This window comes from Ictidomys tridecemlineatus, chromosome 3 (assembly GCF_052094955.1).
Source record: "Ictidomys tridecemlineatus isolate mIctTri1 chromosome 3, mIctTri1.hap1, whole genome shotgun sequence".
NCBI lineage: Eukaryota > Metazoa > Chordata > Mammalia > Rodentia > Sciuridae > Ictidomys > Ictidomys tridecemlineatus.
Window position 1 is genome coordinate 63,496,234 of NC_135479.1, and position 13,138 is coordinate 63,509,371.

Sequence of the window (13,138 nt, forward strand, 5' to 3'; positions counted from 1 at the left end):
TTAAATTCACACCTATGAAATAATGATGGGTCAAGGAAACAGTCACCAAAGAAATTAGATAGTAGTTGAAAGGTATGTAAGTGAAATTACATCATCCCAAAACTTAGGAGATGTCACAAAACCACAGCTCAGAGGGAAAATAATGTATCAATGCCTACATTAAATAAAGACCTCAAATCAATAAACTAACTTTCCATCTTAAGAATCTAGAAGCAGGACATAACTTTCCTATGTTCATATATGAAAACATGACCAGTGTAACTCCACATCATGTGCAACCACAAGAATGGGAAGTTATATTCCATGTACCTATGATATGTCAAAATAGATTCTACTGTCATATGTAACTAAAAAGAACAAATAAAAAATCTTAAAGACAAATTTGGAAACAAAACAAAAACAAATCCAAAAGCAGAGGGAACTATAATAAAGAAAGAGCAAAATATATTAAATAAAGACCAGAAAACAAAGGTTGGTTAGTTTTCAACAAAATTGACAAACGTCTTTATTTCTTTACTAAGAAATAGAGAGGGCTGGAAATACTAAATCAAGATTGAAAGAGGCAACATCACAGCCCAACCTATGGAAACAAATAAGAAAAGATTATGAGAAAATGTCATGAGCAATTATGTTACAAAAATCATACGACTTATTTTAACTGGATCCATTATTAGAAAGTCACAAACTACCAAAACTCAAGACTCAAGAAGAGAGAGAAAAGGAAACCTAAACATGCACATAACCAGTAGAGAAACTGACGCAGTAATTTTAAAAACTTCCAAAAAGAAATGTCCAGGGCGGATTGACTTCACCAGTAAACTCTAAACCAAATCTTTAATGAAGAAAATAACAGCAATCTTTCAGAAGATTTTCCCCAAGTGAAATTAGAAGTGAAGACTTTTCAGCTTATTTTTGAGGCCAATTTACTCTGATACTAAACCAGACAAGGATAACATAATAAAAGAACATCCAAGACCACTATCTCGGCAGAAAATTTATCAAAGCATAGTAGAAAACCAAATTCAGAAATAGTAGAAAAAGTACTATCCACAATGAGAGGTGGGGCTTATTACAGAAAGCAAGTTTGCTTTAGTTTCACAAAATCCAGCAATGCGATACAGTAAGCATTTGTCAAAATCCAACAACTTTCATGATTGGGAGGAAAAAAAAAAAAGGACTGTGGTTGCGGTTGTAGCTCAGTGGTAGAGCGCTTGCCTAGCATGTGTGAGGCACTGGGTTTAAACCTCATCATCACATAAAAATAAATAAAGGTACTGCGTTCATATACAACTAAAAAAATAAATACATTTTAAAATCCAAAAAATAAAAAAAAACTAGAGCTGGACATGGTGGTTCATGCCTGAAATCCCAGGGGCTCTGGAAGCTGAGACAGGAGGATCCTGAGTTCAAAGCCAGCCTCAGCAAAAGCAAGGCACTAAGCAACTCAGTGAGAGACTGTCTCTAAATAAAATACAAAACAGGGTTAGGGATGTGGTATTGAACCCTGACACAAAGAAAAGACCACCAACTTCAATTTTGAATCAAATTAAAGCAAGCTTGTATTTGTGTACACAAAGAGCTGAACAGCGGCTGTCTCTCCCAACACAGGAAGCAAGTTTAGAGATCAGCCGCCCAGCCTTCTAGGAACAAGGTTTTATAGCACAAAAAGTTGCAGACTGGGGTGTCTTGAGTACTTAGAGCTAACAGGATTTTCACAAGCAAACAAAGGCAGATAGTAGGTTAATGACCTACATGGAATGATATTTCAAGGTAGGGAGTAAATTCAGGTCCCAACATCAGAATTTATGAGGTGCTACTGAGGTTTCAGAGAGGGCTGTTATCTGGTCAGGGAAAGCCAGGCATGGATGAGTTCAAGGCATGGGCAGAAATTCCAAACAAGTTTAGAGATCGCAGTAATTTATAGTAAAACAAAAATGAACTTTCCAAGGCTTTATGACGAGATGGCTCCCAATCTTAAAATGGAATTAGGCTGGATTCATCAGTGGTTCAGTGGCCGAGTTCCCCTGAGTTCAGTCCCCAGCACCAAAAAAAAAAAAAAAAAAAAAAAGAAAGAAAGAAAGAAAGAAAGAAAAAAGAAAAGAATAAAATCAAACTTCTTCAACTTGGTAAAAGACATTAATGATAAAAAGCCATAGCTAACACCACAATTAATAGTGAAGGAATAAATGCTTCATTCTAAGATCAGGAATGAGAAAAGAATAATGTCTAGTCTCACCATTCTTATTCAACATTGTATTGCAAGTCTTATTCATGGTAATTAGGCAAGAAAAAGAAAGTAAAAAGAACCCAAAGATAGGCTGGGGTGTGGCTCAGTGGTAGAGCCTGGCATGTGTGATGCACTGGGTTTGATCCTCAGCACCACATAAAAATAAGCAAATAAAATAAAGGCATTGTGTTTATCTATAACTACAATTTTTTTAAAAAAAGAGAATTATTGGCTTGAAAAGAAAAAGGAAACCAAAGAGAGAAGGAAGAAGCTATCTATATTCATAGATAAATGATCTTTAATCCCAAATAATTCACTAAAAACTTTAGAATTAATACGCAAATTCAGCAAGGTTGCAGGATACAATAGTTTTTTTTTTAATTTTATTTTTGAGTTGTAGTTGGATACAATACCTTTATTTTATTTTTATGTGGTGCTGAGGATCGAACCCAGGGCCCTGCATGTGCTAGGTGAGCGCTCTACTGCTGAATCACAATCCCAGCCCCCAATAGTTTTTTAAAAATGTGTGTTTTTTAGTTGTAGTTGGACACAATACCTTTATTTTATTTTTATGTGGTGCTGAGGATCGAACTCAGTGCCTCACACATGCCAGGCAAGCGCTCTGCCACTGAGCCACAGTCACAGCCCTGAAGGATACAATATTGATGTACAAAAATCCATTGTATACACTAGCAATGAACAGTTCAAAAATGAAATAAAAGAATTTCATTTTTAATAAAAGAATTTCATTTATTTTAGCATAAAATGGTAAAATAATTAAGAGCAGATTTAACAAAATTCATGTAAATTGGAAACTGAAAAATATTATTAAAATAAATTTTAAAAAGATCTAAATCAAAAGAAAGAATCTGATGTTTATGGAGAGAGACTTAAAATGGCAGTATTCCCCAAATTGATCTATAGATTTAACACAATCTCTATCAGGATCTCAGGTGTTTTTTGTTTTGTTTTGTTTTGTAGAAATTTACAACCTTATTCAAAAATTCACATGTAAAATTAAGAGACCAGAATAGCTAAAACAATCTCGAAAAAAATCCCCATAAAATTGGAGTTACACACTTCCTGATTCAAAACTTACTACAAAACTATAGCAATCAAGACGATGTTGTTTTGGCATAACAACACACATATGGATCAATGGAATAGGATGGAGAAGATGGGAATGAACCCTCACGTTTTTGAGCAATTGGTTTCAGATAAGTCTGCCAATCAGAAAAGGATAATCTTATAACAAATGATACTGAGGCAACTGAATATCAACATGTGAAAGAAGGAACCAGATGCCTATATAAAACATTAACTCAACATAGATCAGGGAATTAAATATAAGAGGTAAAATTACAAATTCTGAGAAAAAAAAACTTAGTGGTAAATCTTTGTGGCCTTGTATTAGGTGATACAGTTTCTTAGAATACCCAAGATAGATGGGTATATAGATATAGGTAGATATAAAATTTCACTTCACCCAAATTTGAAAAACGTGTGTGTCAAAGGACACTACCAAGGATAGTTATTATAAAACAAAACAAACAAAACTGGGAAAAAATTATAATAAGGAGGCAGAGAAGAAATGGAAGTCCTTGTGTGCTACAAGTGCTACTACTATGGAAAATAGTTTGTGCTTCAAAATTTAAAATAGAGTTACTACGTATCCAGTAATTCCACTTCTGGAACATACTCAAAAGAATTGAGTCAAACTTACATTTGTGCAACTCTGTTCATAGCAACATTAAAACAGCTAAAAGGTGGAAGTCATCTGAGTGTCTAGCCACAGGAAAATGGATACAATGGAGTACTACTCACCCTTGGAAAGGAAGAACATTCTAGCACATGCTGCAACAATGTGGACAAATCTTGAAGATATTTTGCTTTCACTTAAGAAGCCAATCACAAAAGGCCACATATTGTAGGATTTTATTTATATGAAATGTTCAGAATATAAGAAAATCTACAGTGATAGAGAATGGATTAGAGGTGGCCAAGGGTGGTTTGGAGGACAGAATTGAGATTAAGTGCTACCAAGTATGGGGTTTCTCTCCAGCTAATACGAATGCATTTGAATTAGATGGCAGTGATAGCTGTACAACATATATGAAAGCCCACTAAAATGTACACTTTAAAATGATAGATTTTGTTATGTGACTAATACATAAAAATGACTGCAAGGGTAGAATAAAAAGTAATCAGCCTTTTAAAAATGTTTATTATTAAGTTTTAGGTGGACACAATATGGTTATTTTACATTTATGTGGTGCTGAGGATCAAACCCAGTGCCTTGTGCATGCTAGGTGAGCATTCTACCATGGAGCCACAACCTCAGCCCGTAGTAATCAGCCTTTTAAATGTATAAAACTGCAACTGCAAATTTATAATTGTTGTTGGAATAATTTAATATTCCTGCCTTAATAACTGATAGAACAAATGGAAAATCAATAAAGATACATAAGCCTTGAACAACACTGTCGACCCATTTGACCTAATCTACATTGAGAAAACATTCCACACAAGAGCAGCAGAATAGATATTCTTCTCCTTCACACATAGAACATTTAAAAAGATAGGGGCTGAAGCATAACACACAAGGGTAGAGCACTTGCCTAGCCTTGGGTTCAAGGCCCTGGGCTCCATCCCCAGTACCTACCCTCCAAAAAGGCCACATTCTGGGCCATAAAACAATCTGTACACATTTGAAAGAATTTGAAGTATATAAAGTATGTTCTCTGATCACAGTGGAATTAAATTAGAAATCAATAATAGAAAAGTCTCTGAAACATTCCCCAGATTAGTGAACAAAAACCATGCTTCTAGATTGCCCACAGATGAAAAACAAAACCAAAAGAAAAATTAGAAAATATTTTGACTTGAATAACAGTTATGAGATATCATAAAAATAGTGGCAGTTCTTTAAACAGACATTTTAACAGATGGCCATTAAGCACATAAGAAGATGCTCAACATCACTGCTCATCAGGGTCATGCAAACTCAAACCACAGGAGATTCCAGTTCGCATCCATTAGGATGGTTAAAACTTAAAATGATTGACCATAGTGTCAGAATACCAGGGTGCCACCAGAAATCAAACTCCTGCTCAGAAGCAGCTCAGCAAGGCAGACTTTATTTCTGCTACCAAAGAAAATCCAGGGCATGTAGTCTCCCTGCTTTTATTGCTAACACAGTAACTGACCCTTGCTCTGGTAGGAGGGCTCGGAGTTACAATCCATGCCATTAGCTAATTTTAAAATTGGGGTGGACAAAGGGAAAGGCTATAGTTAAAATGGTTACGATTGGATCTTAATATCACAATTAAGACTAAATACTATATTTTGAAAATGAAGCCAGGCACAGTGGCTCACGCCTGTAATCCTAATGGTTCAGGAGGCTGAGGCAGGAGGATCGCAAGTTCAAAGCCAGCCTCAGCAAAGGCACGGCACTTAGCTGAGACCCTGTTTCTAAATAAAATACAAAATAGGGCTGGGGGATGTAGCTTAGTGGTCAAGTGTCCCTGAATTCAATCCCTGATACCAAAATAAATAAATAAATAAGTAAAACAAAAAGGGACCACTGAACTTTCTACTTCTCACATTAGCAAAGATGCGGAGGAGTTGAAACTCTCATGGATTGCTGTTGGGGAGAACAAAAATAATTGTGCAAACACATTAGAAAACATTTTTGTCAGTTTCTTACAAAGTAAATACATACCTACCTATGATCTGACTATTCCTCTCCTGACTGTGTACTCAAAAGGAAAGAAAGCTTATGCTCAAATAGAGATTTACACACTAATGTTCTTAGAGACCCTCTTTGAAATAACCAAAAGGTGGAAACAAACCAAACGTCTATCACCATGGGACTAGAGAAACAAGTTGTGGTATAGCCATAAAATAAAATACTAACTAGCAACAAAAAAGGAACAAATGAGGACAAATGCAGAACATTAATGAGTCCTTAAGTAATAACAGTGAATGAATGAAATAAGCCAGAACCTACCCCGCTCCCAGAAAAACATGCTATAATTTGAATATTGAGGTTCACTATGGCCCATGTGGTAAAGGATGGTGCTATTGCCAGGTTGTGGAATGAGGTGAGACCTAGTTAGAGGAAGTTAGGTCATTGAGAAAGTGCCCTAGAAAGAGATAAGAGAACACTAGTCTCTCTCTACCACCCCCCTCTCTTGCTTCATTACCTTGAGTGGTTTTGCTCTGCCACATGCTCGCACCATCAGGTGCTGCCTCATCACATGCCAAAGGAACAGGGCCAGTTGATCATGGATTGAAAGCTTCATGACTATGAGTCAAAATAAACCTTTTCTTTTTATGGGTTGATTATTTCAGGTATTTTGTTACAGTAACAGAAAATTGACTAACACCATTATTCCATTTGTGTACATTTCTAGATAATGCAATCTAACCTATAGTGACTCAAAGTGGATCAATGGTTGCCAAGAGATTAGAGGATGGGGAGGAGAGGACTTATAAAAGGACACAAAGAAACTTCTGGGGGTGATGGATATATTCACTGTCTTGGTTGAAGAAATGGTTTCATTGGTGTATATGTATACATTTTTATTTTAAAAAATTAACAAATTTCTATCAAAGTTTAAATTGTATATCTTTATAAATTTAAATTATGTATCTTTATAATTGTGTATCAGTTATAAATTGTGTATCAGTTATACCCCAATTTAAAAACAAAAGCTTTAGCCCTGTTATGGTGGAGCTTAGCAGTAATCCTAGCAACTCAGGAGGCCAAGGCAAAAAGATGATAAGTTTGAAGCCAGCCTAGGCAACTTATCAAGATCCTGTCTCAGAATTAAAAAATTTATAAAGCACTGGGGATACAGCTCAGTGTAGAGTGCTTGCCTTGTATGCACAAAGCTCTGGGTTCAATCCCCAATACTACAAAAAAAAAAAAAGTTTTATCCAAGAAATGGAAAGAAAGAAAACATAAGTGAAATAAAGATAAAGACTGCTATGCTGCCAAATCCAACTTCCCCTCAATCTGCAGTTCATTCATTTCTTGAAGTTGGTAGTTTCAGAGGTTGATAAATTCCCTTTATGAAGTAAGGCAGTTTAAAGTGGGCTTTCAGCTGCAGTGCAGAGTTCTGGGTGACACAATCCTCACCTCTAAAAGGTTGGGAAGGAGCCTAAAATAGAAGTAGCATATGGATGCACAGAATACAAAGCTTCAAATGCTTCTAGGATTTTTTTTTTTTTTACTACTAGAGATTGAACCCTGGACTTTTCACACGCTAGGCAAGTGCTCTACCACTGATCTACCATCCCAACTCTTTTTAATTTTTCGAGACAGGGCATTGCTAAGTTGCCCAGGCAGATCTTGAACTTATGATCCTCGTGCCTCAGCCTCTGAGGCAGCTGAGATTATAGGTATTTGCCACTATGCCTGGCTACTTCTAGCAATTTTAAATATGGACAGCAGGAAGGGTCCGGAAATAAGAAGGCTCTTGACTGGCACAACTTGTCTGGTGTGCTTGTGCTGATGACATATAAAGGTCAGGGATACGTGTTTTGATCTTGTGGGTTGAGGTCTTACCTCTGCCACTAGTTGCTGAGTGACCTTGGGTAAGTCCCACTTCCCTCTGACTTTCAGTGAATCAGCTGTGATAGGAAGAAGTTAAGGTGTTCTCAGATGCATTGTCACTTGGATGTGTCCTTTCTTCCAAGAGGCAAATCATACATGTGGCTGTGGGTGGAAATTTGGATCTGCTGAGCCGACAGAACAAAGTGTTAGCTGAGTTAACGAGGTGTTTCAAAATGAGAGATTCAGACCATTTTATTGTAAGAAGTGAAGAATTTGGGGGAAGCAGGTTAAAGATGGTGGAGTATGTTTTTCTCTGGGCTTTCTTCTTGCTGTCTCACCCGGTACGGTCTGTAGGCCCTAGCCACTGTACAGATCACTGCCGTCCCATGGATTGAAGTGAAATAGCTTCCCATCCCCACATTTCCTACTGACCCAGTGTACACAGTAAATAATTTTTTCTCCTCTCTCTCTCTCTCTCTCTCTCTCTCTCTCCTGCCTCCACTGCTTCTGCCTCTCAAGGGAGGATCTTTCTCTCTCTGAGGGGGATCCATCTGCCATGTTCTGAGCTGCCTTACGGAGAGGCCCGTGTGGCAAGAAACTAAGGGAGGGCTATGGCCAGCACTAGTGAGTAACTAACATAGCTCAAAAGCCCATGATAGCTGAATCCTTCCAACAACCCCATGAAGGAGCTTGGAAACAGACTACGTCCCAGTTGAGCCTTCTGATGAGGCTGCAGCCCTGGACGATAGCCTGACCAGCTCTGAGGGAGACCTTGAGGCAGAGGTGGCCATTGAACCATGAGAGAATTCCTGATATGCAGAAAGTGGGAGATAGTAAGTGTTGGTGAAGTAAGAAATGTTAAGGCTCTAAGCCTGAGGGTAATTTGCTACATAACTACGTTTCCAATGTGGTTTGGGGAAGGTGGCCTCTGCCCTTCTTACCTAAGGACTCAGGCCTGGAGCCCCCATCTCAATACTTCCGCCAGCACCCTGACAGGGGAGGAATTACACCTGACTCTTAAAACCCTCATCCTAGGGCTGGGGATATAGCTCAGTTGGTAGAGTGCTTGCCTCACATGCACAAGCCTCTGGGTTCAAATCCCCAGCATCACCAAAAAGAAAAAAACCAAAAAACCCACACCCTAAAGTGAAACATAAACACTTCAACTGTGTTTTATCAATCAAATGAAATAACATTGGGCTGGGGATGTGGCTCAAGCGGTAGCGTGCTCGCCTGCAAGAACTAAAAAATAAATATTAAAAATTCTCTCTCTCTCTCTCTCTTTCTCCTCTCTCACTCTCTCTTTAAAAAAATGAAATAACATATTCACAACTAACTTCACAGGAGGTGGAAAGAAAATAAATGGAATAGCTGTGAACTGTCTGGATGACTCCTACACTAACCTCTTTCTGGCAGGACTGTTAAGGGGACAGTGTCTTTTATTGCCATATTGGAACACTTTTGGCTACAAGTAAGAGGAAAACTTAAATAATAAAAGCTTAAACAATGAAGGGAACCTGTTGGCTCATATATTTTTGGCTGAAATTTTCAAAGATAGTTAAGACTGAAGCAATGGTATGATAGGATTAATTTCTTTTTGTTTCTCTTTTCTGTACTTTGACATACAGTCAGCCCTCTGAATTCTCAGATTCTGCATCCTTGGATTCTGAATCCTCAGAATCAACTAACCACAGATCAAAAATATTATTAAAATAAAAACACGCACATCCAGGCATGGTGGCACATACCTGTAATCCCAGCGGCTCAGGAGGCTAAGTCAGGAGGTTCACAAGTTTCAGTTCAGCCTCAGCAACTTAATAAGAACCTGTCTCAAAATAAAAAACAAAAAGGGCTGGGAATGTAGTTCAGTGGTAAAATATCCTGGGTCAAATCCCTAGTACTAAGAAAAAAAATTCTGTATTGAATATGTACAGATTTTTTCCTTATCATTGTTCCCCCCACCAAATATTTTGTAACAATTATTTGCATAGCATTTACATTGTATGTAAGTAAGTATAAGTATTATAAGTACTTATAATTAAAGTACTGTAAGTAATTATAAGTTTTATAAGTACTTATAAAGTATAAGCACTTACAATTAAAGTATTATAAGTACTCTAGGAAGATTTAAAATATAAAGGAGGATGTTCACAGGTTATATGCAAATACTACAGCATTATATATTATAAGGTATTCAAGCATCCTCTGATTTTGGTATCCATGGGAGGTTCTGGAACCAATCCCCCAGAGATATGGTGGGCTAAGGGTCAATTGTATGAATTTCATCCTAAACTTGCTACTCTCAGGATTCCATAGTGGTTACTAGAAGTCCCTAAGGGTTACATACTTCCTTGATCAAGAAGGGGGAGGGGGGGCTGGGGATGTAGCTCAAGCGGTAGTGCGCTCGCCTGACTTGCACGCGGCCCCGGTTTGATCCTCAGCACCACATACAAACAAAGATGTTGTGTCCGCCGAAAACTAAAAAAATAAATATTAAAATTCTAAAAAAAAAAAAAAGAAGGGGGGAGGGGTGCTGGGATTGTGGCTCAGCATGTGCAAGGCACTGGGTTCAATCCTCAGCGCCACCTTAAAAAAATAAATAAAATAAAGTTAATACAACTAAAAAATATTAAGAAGAAGAAGAAGAAGGGTAGCGGGCAGTGCCGCCTTGTTCACAGAAGTCCTGAGCTTCCCGCAGACTGGGTCAGTCACATGTTCACTGATGCCTGAGGGAGATGGTTCTGGAAAAGTGGATGGTTTCACCTCCTTTACATGCTCAGATTCTCCAAGTCAGGTTCCTTGGATGCACACAAACAGAAAGGGAGTGTACAGAGAGTGTTCCTGTGTCCCCTACCCCCCACGATTACTTACCACTCCTTTCTTTCAAGTCACCACCTGGTGAAGATATTTCTGTGATGACTTCATAAACTTGACTGGATCAGAATACGCTTTGCATTTTAAAAGCTAGACAAATCTAAGAGATTGTTGCTATGACTAGAGATAAGCAGTTCCCACCAATACCAGGATCCCCCTCACCCACTCTATTCTAGCCACACTGGCATTTTGTTCTTTCCTTGAAATGCTCCACACTGCCATTTGCCCACTATGCATTTCTCTCAGTTTTGAACTCTCTCGCTCCAGATCTTTCTTTTCTTTTCTTTTTTTAATTTATTATTATTATTAGTTGTTTATGGACATTTATTTAATTTTATATGGTGCTGAGAATCACACCCAGGGCCTCACACATGCTAGGCAAGCGCTCTACCACTGAGCCCCAACCCCAGCGCCCCCCACATCTTTCTTAATTGGCTCCCATCCTTCAGATTTTAGAGAAGCAACTCCTGATCTTCTATTCCTGGTGTCCATATTTTGCTTTTGTTTTTCTTTAAAAACGTATAAAATAGCAATTTTATTGAGGTAAATTTATACATTCCAAGAAAAGATCTGGCTCTGAAGCAGGATATTCAAACTGTCTAGACTTTTATATAATATAAATCATTTCAAAACCATTATATAAAATAATATTTCAAGTGGCACTTCATAAAATTATAAATATCAATCACATATAAATGAACTCAAATCTCATATTTAAATTATCAATAAATTAAAAATAATTAAAATAGTGTCCTAACACTTATACTGTCAGTTCTTCGTAGAGAACAAGATAAGGTAGGTACCCAGTGGACAGGACATGTTTTCTGACCATAGGAAGGAATGTCCATGAACCAATTAGCTTAGATGCCCACACTATGCTTTCCAAATAGCTCTCAGGGTGAACTGCAGGAAATCCTCAAAGTTGCTCAAGATGAGTTGCATGGTCATGACCTTCTGACAATCATTCTGTGACTCCAGTTTTGCCAACAGGTTGATATTTGCAGTTGGGCTAGGGAAGACTATTTTATTGGGATCCTTCACCTCTTTTTTCAGGATCTCAATCAGGGTTTTGGAACTGTTCTGCACACGTTTGGCTCTGTCCCTGTTCCTGCTTTCCTGAAACTTGTTCCGGATGTACTTCAGGTACATCTGAAACTCCAGAAGCCCAGAGGTGATTCACACAAGGCAGTTGTCCCGATTATATCCAGTTTGGAAGCATCCATCTTTTTCAGTCATCTTTGGAAGGTTCAGATTGGACACTGCCACATGGCTCTTGATACAGGTCTCATCATTCTTGCACAGCGTTTTTCTATTTTGAAGACTTCCTTGATGAGGTAGGAAATCTGTCCTGCGTTTTTTTTCTGAAGAGGCACGTGTTGGTTTATTTTGAGTGACACCATCCTCTACACCTTCTCTGTGAAGTTCTGAGGTGGGGAAGGCAGTCACCACCACTAGGAACAGCCCCCAGGAGGCAACTAGAAGAAAGGCGCCTGAGCCAGAGGGAAGAGAAAGCAGGGCGTGAGCTGACCCATATTTTGCTTTCTTCACAACATTTATTACTATATGAAACTATTTTGTTTATTTGGTTGCTAATTGCCTCCTCCCCCAACCAAACCTTTCATGTCAGCAAGGACTTTCTGTTTTCTACACAGATACACTCCCAGCATCTTGGCAAAGGCCTTGATGCATATTTGACACAAAATAAATGTGTATCCAAAGAATGAAAGAAATGATTAAATGTATCATCTCCATCAACTGCTATGCCACTGTGGGTGGTGAGTTCCTGCTTCCAGGAATTGTCAGATTTTGCAAATTACTGGCTTGCCAAAATACAAATTAGAATATATTCAAGGTTAACTCTCCAGCCACGAATCTTTCACTTTATTCTTGAAAGGAAAAGATAAGGGTGGAATTACTCTTTGCTGTTTGAGAGGGAGTGTAAATTGTATGCTGGCTCAATCCAGAGGCTCTCACATTTCAGTGTGCTCCAGAATCATGGCAAGGCCATTCATTTCAGATTCCTGGGCACCACCTTCAGAGTTTTCAATATGGGAGGTCTACAGTGACTCCAGGAATTTGCATTTTCAAAAAAGGTCCAGGTGCTGCTGCCGTTGCTTGCAGGAGTCATGGTTTGAAAGCAGCTGCCACAATCTAAATAGGCAACTCACTTTCAAAGTACGAATAATACAGGGGCTGGTGTTAGGTAACTCAACGGTAGAAGACTTGCCTAGCATGTGTGAGACCCTGAGTTCTATCCCCAGCACTGAAAAAAAAAAAAAGTTTGATTAACAGTCATGGCTATTTTGAATTATTGTAATACTTTCTCTGCCATGTTTTAGGCTTTCACTAAAACCCATGTATATCCATGGAAAGGAACCCTATACATCAAAATATCTGTCTGTGTGCTGCAAGAGATCAAAGACCAATTGCTGCCATTCAGGGCCATCTCTATCTTGAAGAATAAGTGTGAAAGTCAT

At 38.2% G+C, this 13,138-nt stretch overlaps 1 protein-coding gene across 4 annotated transcripts in view; it reads right to left on the reverse strand.

Moving 5' to 3' along the window:
* Nt5m (5',3'-nucleotidase, mitochondrial) overlaps positions 1 to 13,138 on the reverse strand; it is a 66,323-nt gene that overhangs the window by 51,039 nt on the left and 2,146 nt on the right. For 2 of the 4 annotated variants that reach the window (XM_078043039.1, XM_078043038.1), the window contains exons 2-3: positions 11,465 to 12,151; positions 9,536 to 9,612 (exon numbers count right to left, since the gene is read on the reverse strand). The gene's annotated coding sequence lies outside the window, so the exon portion shown is untranslated. Of the gene's footprint in view, positions 1 to 7,799; positions 7,970 to 9,535; positions 9,613 to 11,464; positions 12,152 to 13,138 lie in introns of all 4 variants that reach the window. The other 2 variants (XM_078043037.1, XM_078043040.1) reach the window with 2 other exon arrangements.